The sequence below is a fragment of the Carcharhinus amblyrhynchos genome, chromosome 16 (genome assembly GCF_965287045.1).
Source record: "Carcharhinus amblyrhynchos chromosome 16, sCarAmb.v2.hapA, whole genome shotgun sequence".
NCBI classification, from domain to species: Eukaryota; Metazoa; Chordata; class Chondrichthyes; order Carcharhiniformes; family Carcharhinidae; genus Carcharhinus; species Carcharhinus amblyrhynchos.
Genome location: NC_137339.1, coordinates 21361067 through 21384458, shown reverse-complemented (window position 1 = coordinate 21384458; position 23392 = coordinate 21361067). Strand labels below are relative to the sequence as shown.

General features: G+C 42.0%; 1 protein-coding gene across 1 annotated transcript in view; it reads left to right on the top strand.

Annotated features, from left to right (window-relative positions):
• The first annotated feature begins 11096 nt into the window (after positions 1 to 11096).
• LOC145353877 (microtubule-associated protein RP/EB family member 1-like) overlaps positions 11097 to 23392 on the top strand; it is a 50247-nt gene continuing 37951 nt past the window's right edge. The window contains exon 1 of the mRNA XM_080204796.1: positions 11097 to 11200. The gene's annotated coding sequence lies outside the window, so the exon portion shown is untranslated. The remainder of the gene's footprint in view (positions 11201 to 23392) is intronic.

Genomic DNA, 23392 nt, shown 5'->3' with positions numbered 1-23392 from the left:
TAGGAAATGAACCAGTTTAATGTTGTTGAGTGATGCAAAGGCATTATCAACTGATTATAAGGATTGTGCATAGTGGGCTGTTGCTATGTTTCAGGATGGATAAATAATTTTGCAGAACTATTAATTGACTGTTTGCTGTTATGAGCTCTGGAAGCTGGTTCTTGCTCATTCTGTTTCTCCTTGGCTTCTTAACATCCTCTTTGACTTGCTTCTCTGGTTCTTCCTTCTAATATTGTTCCCTTTGCAGGACAATGTTGTGGAAAATTCACAATATCATGATAAATCTGGTTGGTCCTCTTGGAGACAGACTAAAGGATTTCTCTGGATCTATATCCAGGCAGCAAGATCTCTTCTTTCAAAGGACATTAATGTGTTTCCCATTGCAATGGCATTTTAATACCTGAAAATGCCCCATCAATCTACTCTTGATTATTAACAGAATGATGGAAAGGGTTGTTGACAATGCTATCAAGTGGCACTCAGTGATGGAACACACTATACTTTCTTAGACGAATGCAGTTCCAACAGCACTCAAGAAGCTCAACACCATCCTGAACAAAGCAGCCCATTTGACTGGCACTCCATACACCACCTTAAATATTCACTCCCTCAAACACTGATGCATAGTTGCAGCAGTGTGTAACATGTACAAGATACACTACACAACTCACCAAGCCACCTTCCAAACTTGCAAACTTCACCACCGAGAAGGACTAGGGCAAGAGGTACGGGAACACCACCAGCAACAAGCCACACACCATTCTGACTTGGACAAAATCACTATCCTTTTAATGTCACTAGGTCACAATCCTGGAACTCCCTTCCTAACAACACTAATACCAACACTGAGTACATGGACTGCAGTGGCTCAAGAAGGCAATTCACTACCACCTTCTCTAAGGCAATTAAGGATGGGCTACACTTACCTAATCAGTGATGCCACATCCCATGAAAGAATAAAAAAAATGAAAACCTGTGTTCTAAAGCACCGTGTAAAAGTTTTATTATTTTATGAACTCATGTAGGTTTTAGCTAAGGTTGCATATTTCCCCGTTGACAGAAGACTCCCGTTGATACATTGTAATAGTTTCCACACAATTTTCCAAACACCTCCCCCCCTCCACCCACACATGCCCTCTTCCCAACAGCCCTCATCCCAACCCTCATTCCCTCAGTCATATCATAGCATCCCCTCTTCCTAAACCACCCCCCCACCCCTTGACTCGTTCATTCTCCCCTTCACCCCCTTAATTCTAATGGCCAGTGTTTGAGAACCAGGGTCACCACAGGCAGACAGAAAGGGAAACATAACAAAGCTTGAAGACCACAACTTACCTTCCCAGTTCAGACACTAGACTATCTACTTTTCCTGTAGGCAAGGAGTGATTGCGTTACTCATGCTGTCTCTGTCTGCACCAAGTCACGTACAAACATCCTTTGCCATTTGAACTCAGCACTGAAAATTTTTTTTGATGTTAGAAAATGCTTGGGTCCTCGGACCACCCTGTGCTGCTTGACAACATAGCCCACTAGGTCCAAGGCTGTCCTGCCAGAGCTTCTAGACTGGATAGTCTCCTTGCCATTGCTACCTTGGAGAAGGGTAAAATGATGCATCATGACAAATGTTGAGAAACCCGGCAGACATGTACGTGACACATGGTCACACATCAGTTGCGCATTCAAGGAGCAGAATCCCTTCCTGTTGAGTGTGTGCAATCAATGATGTCCTGGATAAGTGAAAAGCCTGAAATTCAAGCAAATCCCACAGTTATTTTCTCTTGTTTTGTTGCATCTATTGGAAATGTGATAAATTGGTTGCACTTTTTGAAGGGGACATGTGTGACCTTTCCACGTGATATTGCATACTAAATTACCTGTTGTAGTCTGGACTCCCCTGGAGATGAAGAAATTGAGGTCTACAGCTATAGACAGTGATGTACATGACCTGCTTCCCTGCAGTTGGTATTGCAGCAGATGATGTGGTTCCATGACAGCTTCCTTGGACTTACTTAAGTTGGAGTAGAAAAATATATTGCAGATCTTATCCTGCTCTGTCCTCTTCTCCCAATGTATACGCATTTCTGCTCTCTTCTTTCTTGCTTCTGTCTTTTCTTCATCCTAAAGCTCAGGAAGTAGCTTATTTTTCATCAGCAATGGGCTATAGCCCCTGCACAGACTAAAGTCAGTTGTCCTCGTGTTTTGCAAGCAGTAAGGCCACAATCATCAGAATGGCCTACAAACTCATTAATAGTTCAAGAAGATTAACCAGGAACTTTTCTCAGTACAACTGGGGATCTTTCTGAATGTTGCTGACAAAACTTACTTATTGAATTTTGCTATCAACAATTACTGGGACAGATGAAAATTCTGCAAATTTGCTGCTCTCACAGTTCAGTTTAGGAAAACAGGTGAAGAAAGATCCCTATTTTAAAATTTTGTTGAGACTCACCCATTAATATTCACCTGACGTAACATAGTGGCTGACAAACTTTATAAACCAGGTTAGGCGAAGGAGAAATTTTGGATTTCCAATGTTCATTTAGCGTCGAGAAACATATACAATTATTCAAATTTCTCCTCCATATTTTACGCAAAACTTTGACTGAGAGTTTCCTTTTGGTGGCATTGGTTTTTCTGTTGCAATTTTCCCAACTTCAGTGTAAACTCTGCAAATGACTGTAGAACTTGAATTTTAAGATGTGCGGGTTAGGTTGATTGGCCATGCTAAGAAATTGCCCCTTAGTGTCCAGGGATGCGTAGGTTAGAGGGATTAGTGGGTATAATTTGTAGGGATATGGGGGTAGGGCCTGGGTGGGACTGTGTTCAGTGCAGACTTGATGGGCCAAAGGGCCTCTTTCTGCACTGTAGGGTTCTATGATCTAAGCATAAACTGCAGCACCATTTGAAAAGTACTTATCAAAGTTTGCATCAATTGTTCTATGGGTGAATTGCGGTGGGGGGGAGGATTCCTTGGGCAAATTGGCAGTACACTGGCGGTGGGTGGTGTGGAGGGGGGTTGTGGGTTCAATTTTTATTCTTCTACCTTTCCAGGGGAATACTAAAAACAGAACACTGCGTCCAGGTTAAAACAAACATGATATCAAGAGGATACCGGTTGTAGGCAAAATGGCTCCGTTAAAATGCCAGGACTGTTACAAATATCCTGCAGAGAAACATGAATAAAATACATTTCTTAAAAGGCACAATATTGTCACACCTCTCCCTTTAAGAAAAATGAACCACCAATATTCAAAGATGGCTTCATTTTTCAAAATCTTGCCATTTTACACTATTAGTACTCTCCGATAGATATATATACATTTTATAAAATCAAAACACACAAACTTGACAGTAGTATAGTCTATTTCAATTCTTGTCTTCCACCATCAGACATTCCTTCCTCTTTCTTTTCTCGACACGTTGCTGTTCAGCTGCTTCCTCGTTCCTCTCTAAAATTCTCCTTCATTCTTTAATCCTGCTTTGATTCCAAATCCGAGTTCAGTTTTGTAGTTATGATTACGAATTAGCTCTGGCAATGTCCTCAGAGAGCTAGGCAGAATCAGGAGTATAAAACTTTACCTGTGTGTAGTCAGAGCCATTTGGGAAGTCAGTTTAGCTCTGTCCCCTTTTTTCATCAATTGGTCTGAGCTCATCTGTCAGGCAGTCCAGCTTCTTTATTTGCTCTGGATCTTCACCATCACTTTCTGCACACTCCTTGGCAAAACACACAATAGATTGTTTCCCTTGGTGTCAGAACCCATTGTAATCATGGTTTCAGTTAGGCTGCTATGAAAACCAGCATAATTTACTTGAACACCGGATGTGTACAGTACTGTTTCACTGGGTATCCACGTAAGGGCAAACTGTACAGATTAATTATTCCAGTAGTTCATTTTGAATGATAGTAGTTTTGGCAAACAGTCTTATTTCATGTTGTTGTCCCTTTCTTCTGTCTGCAGTAGTGTGATACTTCTGCTCCTCAATCTCCTTTTTGGGATCACCCATAACTATTGACTGATCTACATTTTTGGTTTTACATAAATGGTGAGCTGCTTTTGGCAATCTTGCAATTTATGTTCATGTAATTGAACAACTCAGGAACAAGCTCCAAAACAATCAAATTGTCTTGTATTTGTCTCCACACCTGCTCTATTCACTCTTCCCCTAAAATTTGACACATAGCCCAATAATGAATCTCAGAACACTGTCTCACCCATCCATTTTCCTTTAATCAATTTAAGTGGTCCTTGTATCTCACTCTGTTTCCTATTAACCAATTCTATATGCATGCCACTAACACCATTGGCTCTTATCTTATCACTTAATATTTTATGAGGTACCTTGTTTAACACCTTCTGGAAGTCCAAATACAACACATCTAGTAATCCTCTAACCACTCTGGTTCAGACTTTCTCTCTCTATCTTTTTAGTCGATATTCTTTGCTGGATTCTGAATTTATCCCAGTCTTCGGGCTGTCACTGACTTTTGCCTCTTTATAAATATGTTCTTCCAAATTAATGCTTCCCTTAACTTCATTGGTTAACCATTGTTGGTTTATCCCTCTCTTAGAATCTTTCCTCCTTACTGGGATATATTTTTGCTGAGTCAATAATTACTTCCTTAAATGCCTGCCTCTGCTTGTTTATTGTCTTTTCTGCTAATCTATCCACCCAGTCTACTTTCACTAACTCAATCCTCATTTCATTGTAATTTCCTTTATTTAAGTAAAACACAGTTGATTCTGACCCAAGTTTCTCACTCTCAAACTAAATATTAAATTCTATCATGTTGTAATCATGGGGATTTTTTATTCTATTAATTCTGCCTCATTATCAGATCCAAGATAGCCTATTCCTTGGCTGGCTCCATGATATATTGCTGAAGGAAAATATCCCTAACGCACTTTATGAATTTGTTGTCGTACCTATCCTTTGCAACTTGATTAACTCAATCAATGGAAAGATGAAAGTAACACATAATTATTCGTCCATTCCTTTCACATGGTCCTATTATTTGCTGATTTATACCCTTTCCTTCAGTGTAGCTACTGTTTGGGGGTCTATATACTATATACCCAATGTCTTTTCTCGCTATTGTTTATTTCCTCCATCCAAATGCATTCTGCATCATTTGAGCCTAGATCATCACTCACATCTTATTTCATTTCATTTCTTATTACCCCCACCATCTTTTCTTTCCTGTCTTTTTGAACGTTCAAATCACTCTAGACATTAAGTTCTCAGGTTTGTTCTCCTTTTACATATGTCTCAGGAATGGCTATGAGATCATATCCATTTACCTCAATTTGTGCCTTCAGTTCATTTACATTAATCCAAATGCTTTGTGCATTAAGATATAAAAACATAAGAACACAAGAAATAGAAGAAGAAGTAGACCACCTAGCCCTTCGAGCCTGCCCCACCATTCAGTAAGATCATGGCTGATCTGAAGTTGCTCAGTTCCACTTTCCCGCTTTCTCCCCATAACCCTTAATTCCCTTGCCTACCAAAAACCTATCCACCCGTGTCTTAAATATATTTAGCGAGGTAGCCTCTACCACATCAACGGGCAGAGAATTCCAGAGATTCACCACCCTTTGAGCGAAGAAGTTCCTCCTCAACTCCATTCTAAACTGCTCCCCCCCTTATCTTGAGGCTATGCCCTCTAGTCCTGCTGTCCTTTCTGAGCGGGAAGAATCTCTCTACCTCTACCCTATCCATCCCCTTCATTATCTTATACGTCTCTATAAGATCCCCCCTCATCCTTCTAAATTCTAACGAGTACAAACCCAGTCTATTCAGCCTCTCTTCATCGTTCAACCCCCTCATCTCCGGTATCAGCCTAGTGAACCTCCTCTGCACTCCCTCCAAGGCCAAAATATCCTTGTGCAAGTGCGGCAACCAAAACTGCACACAGTACTCCAGCTGCGGCCTCACCAGTGCCCTGTACAGTTGCAGCAAGACCGCCCTGCTTTTATATTCAATCCCCCTCGCTATAAAGGCCAGCATCCCATTTGCCTTCCTGATCACCTGCTGCACCTACAGGCTAGGTTTTTGCGACTCATGCACAAGGACCCCCAGGTCCCTCTGCACCGTAGCACGCTGCAGCTTTTCGCCCTTTAAATAGTAGTCCCTCCTACTATTGTTCCTGCCAAAGTGGATAACCTCACACTCACAAAGGCAAACCTAAAGCCTTTAGGTTTGCCTTTTTTGCCATTCATAATAATCCTAACTTTTCTTTGTACTATTCCTCCTATTTGCCTATCGTTCTTGATTACCCTGCCTACAGTTTTTGCATTTTACTATTATTACTGTCCTTCAGGTTTCCAACACCCTGCCACTCTAGTTTAAAACCCTCTCCAACCACACTAGCAAACACTCAGTCCCAGATGTGCCCAGGTGTAACCTATCCAGTTTGTATTGGTCCTATTTCCTCAGAATTGGTTGCAATGTCCCAGGAAACTGAAATCCTCCCCCTTATACCATCTTTCCAGCCACATATTCATCTGATATATCCTGGTATATTTTACTCTGGGAAGCACATCGCACTGGTAGTTATCCTGAAATCACTATCTTTAAGGTCGTACTTTTCAATTTCCTTTCTAATTCCTTATATTCAGCTTTTAAGACCCATCTTTATTCCCCTATGTCATTAGTACAGATGTGTACCTTGATTTGATTTATTATTGTCACATGTATTAGTATACAGTGGAAAGTATTGTTTCTTGCATGCTATACAGATAAAGCATACCGTTCATAAAGAAGGAAAGGACAGAATGTAGTGTTACAGACATTGCTGGGGTGTGAAGTAAGATCAATTTATTGCAAGATAAGTCCATTCAAAAGTCTGATGGTAGCAGGGAAGAAGCTGTTTTTGAGTCAGTTGGAACGTGACCTCAAACTTTTGTATTTTTTTCTTGACGGAAGAAGGTTGAAGAGTTGAAAGCTGCATGGGGTCCTTAATTATGCTGGGTGCTTTGCCGAGGCAGCAGGAAATGTAGACAGAGTCAATGGATGGGAAGATGGTTTGCATAATGGACTGGGCTTCATCCACGACCCTCTGTAGTTTTTTGTGCTCTTGGACAGAATAGGAGCCATACCACGCTGTGATACAACCGGAATGAATGGTTTCTATGGTGCATCTTTAAAAGTTGGTGAGTTGTAGCTGACGTGCCAAAATTCCTCAGTCTTCTGAGAAAGTTGGTTGGCTTACTTAACTAGTGAAGCTCTCAATCATTTCTACTTCATCCCCCTTGATGCAGACAGGGGTACGTACTCTGCCACGTTTCCTGAAGTCAATGACTATCTATCTCCTTCATTTTGTAGACATTGAGGGAGAGATTATTGTCACACCAATTCACCAGACTCTCTATTGCTTTTGTGTACTCCGTCTTTTCAATGTTTGAGATCCGAACGACTACGGTGGTGTCATCAGCAAACTTGAAAATCAAGCTGGAAGGAAATTTAGCCACAATCAGAGGTGTATAAGGAGTTTGGTAAGGGGCTGAGGATGCAGCCTATAAGGCACCAGTGTTCAGGATGTTTAGTACTGCATAGAACCTGATTACTGCATTATGGAAGGGTGTAATCACACCAAAGAAGGTACAGAAGAATCTTATGACGATATTTCCAGGAGTGGAGAGTTTTAGCTATGAGCAAAGATTGGATAGCTTTCTGTCACCTTGAAGATCATTGACCTGAAAAGTTAACACTTTCTCTCTTCATGCATGCTTCAAGATCAGCTGAGCGTTTCCAACATTTTGTATTTTTAGTTTAGATAGGTGAAGTTATTTCTTTGCTGAGGGGAGACTTAATTGAGATGCATAAAATTGCAAAGAGCTGAGATATGTCCTTCCTACCCATTCTATTTCCATTATAATAGAAAGACAAATAACCAAGCGGCATAGATTTAAAGTAAATGGATGAACAAGTAGCGGGGAGGCGAGGAGAATTTTTTCATCTGGAGAAGGTGTTGAGGAAACTCAGCCTGAAAGTGAAGTAGAGGCAAAATTTTAAAAAGAACTTGAATTTAAAAATGGGAAATAATCTTGAAAAGATTACCGCTGTTCAAAAAAGGTAGCAGGGATAACCCTGGAAATTATAGGCCGGTGAGTTTGACATCGGTGGTAGGGAAATTAATGGAAAAAGTACTTAGGGGTAGGATGTATGAGTATTTGGAGCATTGCGGTCTGATTGGGGATACGCAACATGGCTTTGTTAGAGGGAGGTCTTGCCTTACGATTCTGGTGGAATTCTTTGAGGAGGTGACAAAAACGGTTGACGGTGGGAGAGCCGTTGATGTCATCTATATGGATTTCAGTAAGGCGTTTGACAAAGTCCCTCATGGTAGGCTGGTAGAAAAGGTTAAGGCGCATGGGATACGAGGTCAGGTAGCTAGGTGGATTGAGAACTGGCTGAGTAATAGGAGACAGAGGGTAGTAGTGGAGGGGACTTTGTCCGGCTGGAGGCCAGTGACCAGTGGTGTGCCGCAGGGCTCAGTACTGGGACCTCTCCTCTTTGTAGTCTACATAAATGACTTGGAAGAGAGCGTAGGTGGTGTGATCAGCAAGTTTGCTGATGACACCAAGATGGCAGGGTTGGCAGGTACCGAAGTGGATTGTGAGGTGATACAACAGGATATAGATAGGTTGGTGCAGTGGGCAGATAGGTGACAGATGGAATTTAATCCTGACAAATGCGAGGTGATGCATTTTGGAAGGAATAATGTAGAGAGGAGCTATGTGATTAAAGGTAGACAAATTAGGAGTATAGAAACACAGAGGGACCTGGGAGTGCAGGTTCACAAATCCATGAAGGTTGCAACACAAGTGGAGAATGTTGTCAGGAAGGCTTATGGAATGCTAGCCTTTATAGGAAGGGGGATAGAGTTTAAAAGCTGCTGTCTAATGCTTCAGTTGTACAGAACGTTGGTTAGACCGCATTTGGAGTACTGCGTCCAGTTCTGGTCACCTTACTACCGGAAGGACGTGGAGGCTCTGGAAAGGGTGCAGAGGAGGTTTACCAGGATGTTGCCTGGCATGGAGGGGCTGGGGTACGAGGAAAGGTTGGAGAAACTGGGACTGTTCTCCTTGGAAAGACGGAGATTGAGGGGGGACATGATAGAGGTATATAAGATACTGAAGGGAATAGACAGAGTCAATAGTGAGAGACTGCTCCCTAGATTGGTAACAAATACAAGAGGACATGATTTAAGGGTGAGGGGGGAGAGATATAATTTGGATATGAGAGGAAGGTTCTTTACGCAGAGAGTTGTGGGGGTATGGAACGCGCTACTGAGTAGGGTGGTGGAGGCAGGAACATTGGACTCGTTTAAGGTTCAGTTAGATAGGCACATGAGTGAAACGAGGATGGAGGGTTATGGTAGGGGTATTAAATAAGGGTTAGAACCTCGGGAGAGACCGGAAAGGCAGGCTTGTGATTAACGTTTTTGTCTTTTATTCCGCAGGTGGAGGTCCACCTCGTTGTCAAACGAGGGGCATGCACACAGTGGGTCGTGCGTGGGCTACTCTTGGAGGTTCCAGGAGTGGCCTAGTACTTCGTGTCGGTGTGTGTGCTTGATCCTGGACTGGTAGAAGGGCGCCGCAACAGCTCGGTGACTAGCACTGCTAGCTGTGCAGATACATGGATTTGGGCCTGTGTCTGTGGGAGTTTGTGCATTCTCCCTGTGGATGTGTGGGTTTCCTCCGCGCACTCCGGTTTCCTCCCACACCCCAAAGATGTGCTCTTAGGCTGATTGGTTTTACCAAATTGACACTATTCTCCCCTGAATCTGGCTAAGTCAGGGGTTCTATTCGTAGACACACAGGGTAGAATAGGTATAGGGTGATGCGGCGGCGCGGGCTTGTTGGGCCGAAGGGCCTGTTTCCCGTGCTGGGTTGTTCTTTGTTCTTTGAAAAGGTGCAGGGTCCATCCAGGTCAAATGCTGATAAATATGATTAGGCTGAATCCAAAGAAAAGTCATATTGAAATGGAAACATTGATACTGTTTCTCTCTCCACAGATGCTGCCAGACCTGTTGTGTCTCTTTTTTGTTCAAATTTAGGCTAGATGGTTCTACTTCTAGCTAGCCACAGACAAAACAGTTGGTAATGGCTTAGTGGTATTATCACTAGACCAACAGTTCAGAAATAGGGGATTTTCACAGTAACTTCATTGTAGTGATAATGTAAACCTACAACAACTACAACAAAAGCTGGAAAATCTCAGCAAGTCTGACAGCATCTGCGGACAGAGAGTAAAGCCAATATTTGAAGTCTAGATGACCCTGCGTCAGAGCTGATGCTGTCAGAACTGTTGAGATTTTCCAGCATTTTTCTGTTTCAGATTCCAGCATACACAGTATTTTGCATTTATCTTAATGTAAGCCTACTTGTGACGCTAATAAAAAAAACTTAATGTTCTGGGAGTCCCCGGTTCAAATCCTACCATGGCAGTTGATGGAATTTGAATTCAATAAAAAATATCTGGAATGAAGAACCTACTGATGACCATGAAACCGTTGTCCAAAAAAACGCATCTAGTTCACAAATGTTCCTTAGGGAAGGAAATCTGCTGTCCTTACCTGGTCTGGCCTACATGTGACTCCACAACAATAACAATGCAGCTGACTTTCAAATTGCTCTCTGAATAAGGGCAACTAGAGATGGGCAATAAATGCTAGCCAGCCAACAACGCCCTAGTCCCACGAATAAAAAAAAATCAGACCAAACTGACTTTTCGCTGCTGCGGTACGATGTCTGTGTGTAAGGCAGCCTAACGGAGTGGGGTGAATGGAAGAAAATCGGGTCCTTTCCCGCCACCAGGCGCCCGATTGGAGCGATCAACCAGCGAGCCAGTCCCGCCTTCGTAACGCACAGCTCACCCGGCCGTTGCATCTGACGTCGCGAGGAATGCGTGTGACGTCACGAGGGATGTGTACGGAATGTACTTGTGACGTCATGCGGGATGTGTACGGAATGCGTACGACGTGGTGACGCATGTCGTACGGAATGAGGAGGTGGTCTTGACCAATCCGTACGACGTGCCGTACGTCGCTGCGCGCTGGACGGGTTTGAATTAGCGGCTTTCACGTTCGAAGGAGTCCGAGCGTCGGATCCGGTCGGTGTGAAAAGGAAGGAAGAGAGAGAGAGAGAGAGGGAGGAGGGAGAGCGGTGCGAACGATCTCGAGGAGGAGCGGCCGGCAAGTGAACATTTTTTTTTGTTTCTTTCTTGAATATTTGTTGACTCGCCGGTTAACGAAATTTTATTTAGGGTGAGGGGGAAGAAAAATGCTTTTGGGCCGCACTCGGCTGAGAGGGGGGGGTGGGAATCTGCCTACTTTGAACGGCGGAGCGCATTGGCGATGGACTGAAATTTTTTCTCGATGGGTTGGGTTTGTCCGGCGTCGGGTGTATTCGTTTATCTTGGCACTGACTGAGGTGGTCGGGCCCTTCTTTTGTCTTTTAGTCTGCTTTTCAGTGTTGGGGAAATAAAAGCTGTCGGGTCTTTTTTTTTCTTAAAAAAACTCCTTTAAAACTAATTTCTTCAGTAAACGTACTCCCTCTTTTTTGTTAGAAATTTTATTCACGTTGGAACCTTTATTGCTTCAGGATTTTTTTAAGATGGAGATCTTGTCGCAAACGAAGGCTTCACATCCTTCCCCAGGTGTTACCTCTTGCTGTTTAAGGTTAAATAGTTTGGGGACTGACGGTGTTTAAGAGTCAAACGATTTTTTAAAAAATCTATATCTTTGCGTACTTTCCTTCCCCTCTGCTTCCTTTTTTTTGTGTGTGTGGTGATCTGTCAGATAGGGCGCCACTCTGTTACCAGACGGCTGGGTCCGTCTGCTCAATACTGTCCTGGCTGTGCTCTTCCCCGCCTGCGCCCCGGACGCCGCCTCATTGGCTCCCGGCCGCTGTCTGGCCCGCCTGAGCCGCGACTCCCATTAGCCGTCCAGGACGTCAATCACCGCTCCCTGATTTGGCTCCCGCCCCTTACTCCCGTAATTGCTAATATTGCAACGTCCTGATGCACATGGCTAACATGGCGCTCCCTTAAAGCCTGCTCAGGCCATCCTAGGTTTCTTTGTTTTTTTAAAAACACCTTTTATTCAGCAAATTTTCCCAGCCTTTTATTTGCTTACAGTCGTTCGCACGATTCAGTGTGCTCGCCCTTATTGCTCATGGTAACCTGTGGCCGAAGCCGCATTTAAATTTCGGTCTTATTCTATATCAAAATACAAATCTAGAAATTGAGAACCAAATAAAATGTATTTGAAATATTGAGAGAGGCCACAAATTTAGAAATTCAGCCCCAAATAAAATACATTTGAAATGCTGACGGACTGCATTAAAATGATGGTACAAAAATACAATACAATGTTGTGGAGTGAGGGCTAGTTAGTAGTGAGAAATTGCAGGCTGCATGTATGCGGAGATGTTAGATAGTATGTTAAGATTTTTATTTCCCATGTATCAAAATTGTGTGACTTTAGAGATAGGAGTATAAAATGTGTTTGGCTTGACATTTTACTGGATTAAAGACACTCTACAAATGCAAGTTGTTGCATCAAATGGATGTTAAGATGCCTCGGTGTTTGATTTCACTTTAAGGATATCACTTCAACTTGAGTATAAATTAGCTATTATAAATTATAAATCAGTTAGCCAATCTGATAGTCAAGTTCCACACACGTGAGGACAGCCTCAACTGGGATCTTGGGTTCATGTCACACTATCTGTAACCCCCATGACTTGCCTGAACTTGCAACACTCACTTACTACCCTGTGTGGAGACAATACACATCTTTTTAACCTATGTTTAATGCTATCTCCACTCACATTGTCTACACCTTTAAGACTTGAAGAGCAGATTAGCTGTAAGGACTCATTCTAATCAGCATTCTGTAAACTGTGTGTCTTTATATGCCTTGTTTGTGATCAGAACTCTCCACTGGCCTGACGAAGTAGCAGCGTTCCGAAAGCTAGTGGCGTTAACTATCCAATAAACCTGTTGGACTTTAACCTGGTGTTGTGAGACTTCTTACTGTGTTTACCCCAGTCCAACTGCCAGCATCTCCATATTATGTGGATGATGCACAGCTCTACCTCTTCACTACCTACCTTTTGTTTTTAGCTATTTGTCTAACATCTAGTCTAGTAGGAGAATTAAACTACTAGAAAGAGAAAATCAATGCATGAACTGGGTGATCTGAGTGGCCTTTTTTCCAATCTGTTTGCATTCCAAGGAACTTCTGGTAACAGTTCTCCAGTCTTTTGCAGTGGCAGTTTTTTTTATTCGTTGAAGGGGCATGGGCTTTGCTGGCAAAGTCAACCTCGTTGCCCATCCCTGATTGGCCTTGAGAATCAAGGCGAGTTGCCTTCTTAAGCCACTGCAGTTCTTATGGTGTAGGTACGTCTATGGTGCGGTTAGGGAATGAGTTCTGGAATTTTGACCCAGTGACAATGAAGGAATGATGATCTAGTTTCAAGTCATGAATGACTTGGAGGGAAACCTGCAGGTGATGGTGTTCCCAGGAATCTGCTGTACTTGTCCTTTTAATGGTAGTGGTTGTGTATTTGGAAGGTGCTGTTTAAGAAACCTTGGTATGACCTTGCAATGCATCTTGTAAATCTGTGACTGTGCATTGTGATGGAGGGAATGAATGTTTATGGAAGGAGTGCCAATCCTGAATGGTGGCAAGCTTTGTTAATTTAGTTGGTGCTGTACTTATCCAGGAAAGTGGAGAGTATTCCATCACCTTTCTGACTTGTGCCTTGTAAAATGTGGACAGGCTTTGTGGAGTCAGGAGGTGAGTTATTCGTAGCAGAATTCCTACCCTCTGACCTGCTCTTGTAACTACAGTATATTTAGCTAGTTCAGTTGAGTGGCTAATCAGTGGTAACACGCAGTATGTTGATAGTGGGGGAATTCCGTGACGATAATACCATTGAATTACATGGTAAACATAGAAAGAAAATAGTAGAAGTGGGCTATTCGGCCTTTGAGCATGTTCCACCATTTTTTTATAATCATGGCTTCTCACCAAATTTAATACTCTGATCCTGCCTTTCCCCATAACCCTTTAGTCCCAAGAGCTATATCTAATTCCTTCTTGAAGTCACACAACGTTTTGTCCTCAACTACTTTGTGGTCATGAATTCCACAGATTCACCAATCTCTGGGCAAAGAAATGTCTTCTCACCTCAGCCCTAAAAGGTTTACCCTTTAGCCTCAAACTGTGCCTCCTAGTTGTGTACTCCTCCACCATTGGTTACACACTTTCTGAATCTAATCCTGTTAGAATTTTGTAAGTTTCTTTGAGATCCCCTCTACTCTTCTAAACTCCAATGAATCCTAACTGACTTAGACTCTCTTCATATGACAGCCCTGCCATCTCAGGAATCAGTGTGCCAAACCTTTGCACTCCCTCTATCGCAAGAGCATCCTTCCTCAGATAAGGACCACAAAACTGTACACAATCTAGGTGTTGCCTCACCAACACTCAATAAATTGCAATAAACATCCCAATCCCTATACTTTTCCTCTGTCTATGAAGACCAACATACCATTTGCCTCCTTTACTGCCTACTGTACCTGCATGCTCAGATGTAATGTGAACAGTTGGGTTCCTAACACACATCTCTGCGGTACTTCATTCGTCATTGCTGCCAGTTGGAAAAAGACCATTTATTGCAGCTCTTTGTTTCCTGTCTCCTAACTAGCTTTCTATATATCTCAAGACATTACCTGCAATTTCATGTGCTTTAACTTGGTGATCTCCAATGTGGGATCTTGTTGAAAGCCTTCTGAAAGTCTAAATAAAGCACATCCAGTTCTCCCTGGTCAACTTTATTAGCTGCATCCTTAATGAATTCCAGTAGATTTGTAAAGCATGATTCCCTTTGGTAAGTCCATTTGACTTTATCTAATTATACCACAGCTTTCCAATTGCTGTGCTATGAAATCTTTGATAATGGATGCTAGTAACTTTCCCACTACTGACGTTAGGCTCAGTGGTCTATAGTTCCCCTGTTTTCCTCTCTATCTCCCTTTTTGTATAGCAGGCTTAGTTAACTACTGTCCAGTCTGTAGGAACCATTCCAGAATCCAAAGAAGTTTAGAAAATGACCACCAATGGATCAATTACTTCTAGGGCTGCTTAAGTGATCTGGGATGAAGGTTATTTGGCTCTGGAGATTAATCACCTCAAATCCCATTAACTTCCCAGAACCATTTCTCTATGACTGATTTCCTTCAGTTCCTCACTAAAACTTGTGCTTCTCAGAACTCCCAGTCATTATTCATGTCGTCTTTTGTGAAGACAGAAGCAAAATACAAATTTAGTTCAACTATTTCTTTGTTCTCCATTAAGAATTCTCCAGTTTCTGACTGAAAGGGGCCTACATTTGTCTTTGTGAATTTCTTTTATATACTTGTAAAAAACCTTTTAACAGTCAGTTTTAATGTTCCCCACAAGCTTGTCATGTTCTTTCCCCTTTTTAGTTAGTTCCTTGGTCCATCTTTGCTGAATTTTAAACTACTCCTAATCCCCAGATCTATTGCTTTTTCATGCTGTTTGTATGCTTCTTGGCAGCATGCTGGCACAGTGGTCAGCACTACTGCCACACAGCACGAGGGATCTGGGTTCAATTCCGGCCTTGTGTGACTGTGTGGAATTTGCATGTTCTTCTTGAGTCTGTACAGGTTTCCTCCGGTTGCTCCCATTTCCTCCCAAATTGTGCAGGTTAGGTGGATTGGCTGTGCTGAATTACCCATTAAGTGTCCTAAGATGCTCTGGAGGGTCAATGCAGACTTGATGGGCCGAATGGCCTCCTTCTGCACTGTAGGGATTTTATGATTCTTCTTTTGAATGTAATACTATCTCTAATTTCCCTTGGAAGCTATGGTTTGGCTACAGTTCTTTTCCACTCTTGTGCCAAAGAGGAATAAAGAACTTTTGATCACCCATTCATTTCTTGAAGTCCTGTCATTGCCAATTAGTCCCATTCCTGCTTACCTAGTTTGTACATGTCCCACCTCCCACAGAACTGGTCCCGATGCTCCAAAAATCTGAACCCCTGTCCCTCGCACCATATTTTCAGTCACGTATTCATCCTATATGACCTGCTGTTTCTACTCTGACCAGCACATGGCACTGGTAGTAATCCCGAGATAACAACTACCTTTTTGAGGTTCTGCTTTTCCAATGTGCTTCCTAACTCCCCATATTCTACTTTTAGGATTTCATACTTCTTTAAACCCGTGCCATTTGTACCAATGTGTACTGCAACAACTGGCTATTCACCCTCCCCCTTTAGAATGTTCTGCAACTGCTCTAAGGTATCCAAACGTAGCACCAAGGAGGCAACATATCATCCTGGATTCTCTTTTACAGATATGAAAACTTCTATCTGTTCCCCTTACAATTTTCAATTCCTCTCTGCCATGGAGGAGGTGTGAGACAACTGGAAAACAGCTATTGTGGCTCTGCTGTTCAAGAAGCATTTATTTTATAGTTTATATGGATTTCAGCAAAGCCTTTGACAAGGTCCCATGTAGGAGACTTGTGAAGAAGGTAAATTCACATGGGATACAAGGTAATTTGTTAAAGTGGATTCAAGTTTGGTTCAGCTGTAGGAGGGTGATGACAGGAGGGTGACTGGAAGCCAGTGTGCAGTGGCATACCATAGGGATCTGTGTTGGCCCCCTATTATTTGTCATTTATATAAATTACATTAATGGCTGTGGGAGGTAAGATTATTAAGTGTGCAGATGACACAAAGATGGGTGGTTAACAGTGAGGCGGAGTGCTTGGGCTACAAGAAGATATAGATAGAATGGGCTGATAGATGTCAGATGGAATTTAACCCTGAAAAGTATAAGGTGATGCACTTTGGAAGGAATAATTTGATAAGAAAGTACTCAAAATACTTCGATAAGAAAGGACACTAGGGGGACTTTAGCATGTTTGTCCACAGATCTCTGAAAGTGGAAGGGCATATGGGACACTTGCCTTAATCAATCAAGGCATAGTTACAAAAGCAGGGGGTTCAATATGGAGTTGTATAAAACTTCGGTGAAGCCTCAGATAAAGTACTGTGTGCAGTTCTGGTCACCCCATTATCAGAAGGATGTGATTGCGCTGCAGGGGGTGCAGAGGATATTCATCAGGCTGTTGCCTTGTGTGGAACATTAAAGTTATGAAGAGTGGTGTAGGCTTGGGTTGTTTTTGTTGGAGCAGAGAAAACTGAGGAGCAACCTGATTGAGGTATACAAGATCGAAGGACTTGGACAGACTGGGTAGAGAACAGCTGTTCCCCTTAGTTCAAGGATCAGTCACGAAGGGATATGGATTCAAGGTGAGGGGTAGGAGGTTTGGGGGGATGTGAGGAAAAACGTTTTTACCCAGAGGATGGGGATGGTCTGGAATGTGCTGCCTGGGAGTCGTAGAGGCAGATTGCCTCTCATCCTTTAAAAAGTACCTGGATGAGCACTTGGCACATCATATCATTCAGTACTTTGGGCCAAGCCCTGGCAGATGGGCTTGTGGAAATTCAGGTGTTTTTAATGTGTGAACTCAATGGGTTGAAGGGTCTTTTTGCTGTATGGTTCTATGACAATTGAATCTCTTGTGACTATTGCCTTTCTGCTCCTTTCCTGTGCAGCAGAGCCAACCATGGTGCAACAAATTTGGCTGTTGCTCTGATCTCCTAAGAGGCCATACCCCTCAACAGTATCCAAAAAGATGTATCTGTTTTGCAAGGGAATAGCCACAAGAAATTCCTGTGCTGCCTGCCTAATCCTAGACCTAGGGCAATGGTTAGGTATTCTCTTGTTGGGGGATGGTCATTGCCTGACACTGCGGCCTGAATGTTACTGTGACTTTCAGCCAAGCTTGGACATCGAACCAAAGAGTTCCTACAGTGCAGAAGGAGGCCATTCAGCCTATCGAATCTGCACTGACTCTGAAACAGCATATTATCCAGCCTCCCCCTTCCCCATGGCTAATCCACCTTGCCATTTTGGACACTGAGGGGCAGTTTAGCATTGCCAATCCACCTAACCTGCAGATCTTTGGAATGTGGAAGGAGAATGGATCAGGAAACCCACGCAGACACGGGGAGAACACACGAACTCCACACAGTCACCCAAAACTGGAATCAATCCAAGTCCTACTTCAATATCTGAGGGGTTGTGAATAGAGCTGGACATTCTTCAATCTTCAGCAAACATCCCCACTACTGACCTTTACAATGGAAGCAAGGTCATTGATGAAGCAATTGAAGATGGATGGGCCAAGGACACTCCCCGAGGGACTCCTGCGCTAATGTTCTGAAGCGATTGAAAAAACTGCAGTTGGATGCCTATGTGCAAAGTGCTTGTTCATTTGGTCTGTTCACATTTTCTCTTCACCCAGATCTCCTGTTCGTTAAATGTCAAATTGTTCTCACCCCTAGAAGCATGGCTTATTCTTGACCGTAAACTGCCTGATCCTGCCGATTGTTGCTTGTCACCACCAATTATCCAATCATTGCTCAATCTCTGCTTTCATTGCAATCAGTGGTATTAACAATTGTCTCAATACTTTATTTTTTCATTATTTTGTCACTGCTGCAGGTGTCATTGCCAAGAAAGAATACAATAAAACTCTACTTGTTTCCAAATGATTGGATAAATATCTCAAATCTACATACCTTGAACTTAAGTTCAGGGCATTTAATAGCTAAATTAATTTGTCTAAATACTAAATGTAAACTTTAAGTGCACATATTTTATGATTTTCATTAACATCTGTAACAACCCTCAAAAGGGCTGAGAATCCACCTCCGATTAAGCATTCTGCATTTTGTGACAAGAGCATTGTACTGTTGGCTTCTCCAAGTGAGTCTCGATACCTATGCTGAAAGTAATCCCATGTGAATAAATTTTAAGGTTTTTGTGCCATATGTAAATTATAAAGGATGTGATCTCAAAGGAAAATGACAATTTGTTAGTCTTTATTCTGAAACTGATTCTGTGACAGTTAATGGTAATGTACAAGGGATACAGTTTTGATTGCAATGTTCTATGTAGAGAGTTGATTACTCATTTGTTCACTGAGCTCTATGGCTCATTCTTATATTGTTGGAGTCGTTAAGCCTTGAAGATGATACACTTGTAGATATTTCTTGAAAGTTTGTAATCGGAACAAGGGATTCAGATGGATTTGAAAAATATGCATAAATTATTCCATATTACAGGGTGCCTCGGATCAGTTGCTGCAAATCAGCAATGCCTTCGAGTTGACATCTCTCTTTTTGGAATGAACGGTTTGTTGAATTGCATGTGGCTCTTAAGATAACACTTGACCACAGCTAGTTTATATAGTGTTGTTACAAGCATGAAGGTTATACAATTCCCATGTAGCTTTCAATGAAAGAACATTTCAGATTATAATGCTTTGGCCTCAACTGCTTTTTGACTGTGACATCTATTTATGAAATGGTCCTGAGCTTCATCTGTATGTAATATTGAGACTAACCCCTCCATGATTACGAGTTTTACATCTCTCCCTAATCTTGTAGTATCTTTAGAATCTCATCATTTTTGGTGGTCATTTTTGAGATCGAAAGGAAAATGTATTGAATTGCCATAACACTAAATTGTTTCATAGTCCTAAATCATTCATTACCATATAGCAATCTACCTTTTATAACTTCAAACCAATATGTCCATTACCCACCCATCTACATTGGTTCCTGGTCCACAAAGCCTCAAATTTAAAATTCTCACCCTTGTGTTCTATTTCTGAAAGCTCCTCCAACCTAACAATTGAGAGAATGTGCATTGTTCCAATTCCGACCTTGTATGCCTCTTACTTGCTTTGTTTCACTGCTGTGCCTTAAACTGTGCCGCTGCCAATTTTTGAACACTTTATGATGCTCCTTAAGATTTAAATACAACTGTAACATAGATTTTGGCCATGCTTTCGACTCAATTCAGTTTTTGTTTGATTGAAATTCCCATGATGTTCTACTATAAATTACTATATTAATACAATTTGTGAGCATACTTCAGAAGTTGTGTATATATACAACTAAATAAGTTCCCCCTTCTTCTGTTCCTTAATTTAAGATTAGAAACAAGCCAGGGCAGATTCACTTTAAATGGAAATTTTTACCAGATGGCAATTAAGGTGTAGAGTTGTAAATTTGTGATAATTGCGTATTTTAGCATTCTATTACTCCAAATGGGCTCGGCAAGTGTTAATGAATTAGTTTTATTCTAACATCTGTTACAACCAGGTGAAAAGAGGTGAACTGGCTTCCTTCTGTTCTACTGTCTCAGTTGTTCACAACGAAGGTTTAAGTTTATTTTGTTTTTGCAAAAATGATCTTTTCCAAATCAAAATATATTGAATTCTTTAAGCTGTGAGCAATAAGGAGCCTGTCAAAGAGCGAATTTATTAACAACTAAACCAGAGGGGAGTAAAATAATAAAAATGCAAGGCCAAGCATTTTGGCCCTCATGCACTAGGGCACATGGTGCCCACAGGATCAAAAGGGAATTAAAGTTTGATTGAAAAAAAGGTATATGATTTCGTGTCCTTTGTCCTTAAAATGTAGGGATAGCTTTTTTTGGATGCGGTGTTGCAATTAAAGTGAAATCTCAGTTCTTTGGTAAGCTCCTGATAAACCTGGCTTCCTGGACCAAAAGAGCAAGGGGGCAAGAGAGCCCTCAGCTTGTTTCCTCTGCTGAAGACTTCTGGATACTACCTGTGCCACTTGCAATCTCGTGGCTGGGTAGCCTTGCTTTGAAATACTTCACCTGCGCTGTATTATGTCTGGCAATGATTGCTTCAATGTCCAGAATTTCCCTTCCTTAAATAGTTATGAATTCTGATGGGTGCCTTGGATTATATGGAATGTCACTCTACACTTCCTAGATGGTGATATGTCTGTTTCTCCCCTTCACCTTGGAATGTGACTGTGCTTTTTAAAAGAAGTTTGCTCTGTCCCCATTCAAATTGCAAAAGCTCCAATTAGTTGAAAAAATAAAGGGGTATAGCTTTGTAACATCTCATCATCACGTTAAATGAAATTATATTCACTCCCATTTCATTACGAGTTATAAAAACACATTCACTTTCATTTATGCCTTATCCTTGGTCTGCATTGTCCTTTCAATTCTAACTGAGTCTCTAAGTTCTATGCAAAATATTCATAATCACATTTAACTTGCCTGCATTTGTGATTTTTAGATGACATATTTGGAAAAGCAAACTTCAGTGAAATAACCTTGTATTCTGATTCCTGAATTTCTCCACAAAGCTTTAAAGGTTGTGGTCAGTATAGACTGTGGGGTTTCTGTATTCATTTCAGTCTTGTATCTCCCATCAAAAGTTTTTGAGAGCCACAATAAACCTAGGGTCTTTTTTTTAAAACTGTGGAATACCATTTTGATCTTTGTTCAGAATTTTGGAGAACTACCTGATTGGTGTGTCTATTCCAGATTTGCCCTCTGGAGGGGGACAGATCCTAGCTTGAGGTCACTAGCATCGGTGGTCACTTTTAAATGCTTTGCAGAGGTAACTCTGGTCATTTGTTGAAATGACTTGCAACTTCTCAAAAGTTGATTGGCATTTCTTGGTCCATATTAATTTTGCTGCTTTTCTGTAGCAGAACTGTCAGTGGTGCAGTCACATAGAAACACAAGACGGGTAGGCTTTTCGAGCCTGCTCCACCATTCATTACGATCATGGCTGATCAGCCAGCCAGTCTCACCTTCCCCTTCATATCCTTGACCCCCTTCACCCCAAGATCTATATTTAACTCCTCTTTGAAAGCATACATTGGTTTGGCCTCAACTGCTTTGTGATAGCAAATTCCATAAGCTTAATACTCTCCTGATGATGAAGTTTCTCCTCATCTAATCCTAAAAGGTTTACCCTCTAACAATGACACCTGGTGCTGAAATTTGGGACAAGCTTGTGGTGTAACCCACACATCCCTAAAGAATCTCCTGCTTTCCTTTCTTTGTGAGAATGAGAAGTTAGGTGGGTCACCTGAGCCTTGGATTGAGCACTAAGTCAGCTGAGTGTAATTTCTGGAAGAAGGCTTCTAATTGAGTGTTTTCCAGGTATTACTGTAAATTAGGAAGTTGTCTAGGTGTACTACTCGATCAGATAAGTTTACTACTACCCAGTTCATTAATCATTAAAAGATCACTGGGGTGTTTCTGGGTCCAAATGGCATGATTCAACACTGGATGTCTCATTCACAATCATGAATGTGAAAATTTCCTTTGCATAGATGGTTTTGTGTAAATCGTATCTTATTAATGTAGACTGTATTATTTACCCTGTCTACATAGTCTTTCAGGTGGGGAATTGGCTATAGAGGTTAGCTGTAGTCATTGCATTAACCTTTTGGTTGTCAGTGCAGAACCTTGTGGAGCAATCAAACTTGTGTGCAAGCGCAACTGGGGGCTCCAGCTGCTGTTGCCAGATTCTATTAGTTGGTGCTCCAGCATGTAATTAGCCTCCTACTGAACCTGGGCCAGCTTTTATGGATGTACATGGTTGAGAGGTGGGGCGCCTCCCACATTCTTATCATGTAGAGCTAAAGTGGTGCAGCCTGGTTTGTCTCTACAAATGCTTTTAAATGCAGTGAGCAGCCTTTTCTAGTCTCCTCCTGTTTTGCATTTAAGCAGATGAATCTGGTGTCAAATTTGTTTGCTAGCTGGACAGTAGGGAGTTCAATGTGGGTCTAACTCGCATTTCCCTCCAGTTCATCCTCACTGTTTGTCCTCCGATCTTTTGATATTTGTCAGATCATTACCACCTTGTCCCCTTCTTGACTGCGATACTGTTTTGTTGTGTTGACATGACAACCTTTTTTTCCTGTGAACTGGTATGTCAACTAGATAGTTTACCTCCCCAAGCTGTTTTGCTACTTAGTACAGGCCACTGAACCTGTCTTTAGGGATTCATCTGCTATTGGTAGGAATACTAATATGTAATCTTTTGGTTGGAAGATTGGGACCCTTGTATGTTCATCTGTCTATTTGTGTTCTCAGCACATCAAGGCCTCTCACGAGTCACTCACAGAAGATGGTCTAACGTGGAGCCTTCCTCCTTGATTAGTTTCAGAGGAGCTCTCACTTTTGTAAACTAATTCAAATGGGGCGAAACCAGTGGACTCATTGGACGAGTCTCTGTTAGCAAACAGAGGAAAATCTAGTCCTTTATCCCTGTCATGGGGCACTCATGGCAATATGCCTGATATGTTTTTAGGGTCTGTGGTACCATTCTACTGCCCCCTGTGACTGCAGGTCATACACTGAGGACTTCATGTGGGTAGCATGGTAGCACAATGGTTAGCACTGTTGCTTCACAGCTCCAGGGACCTGG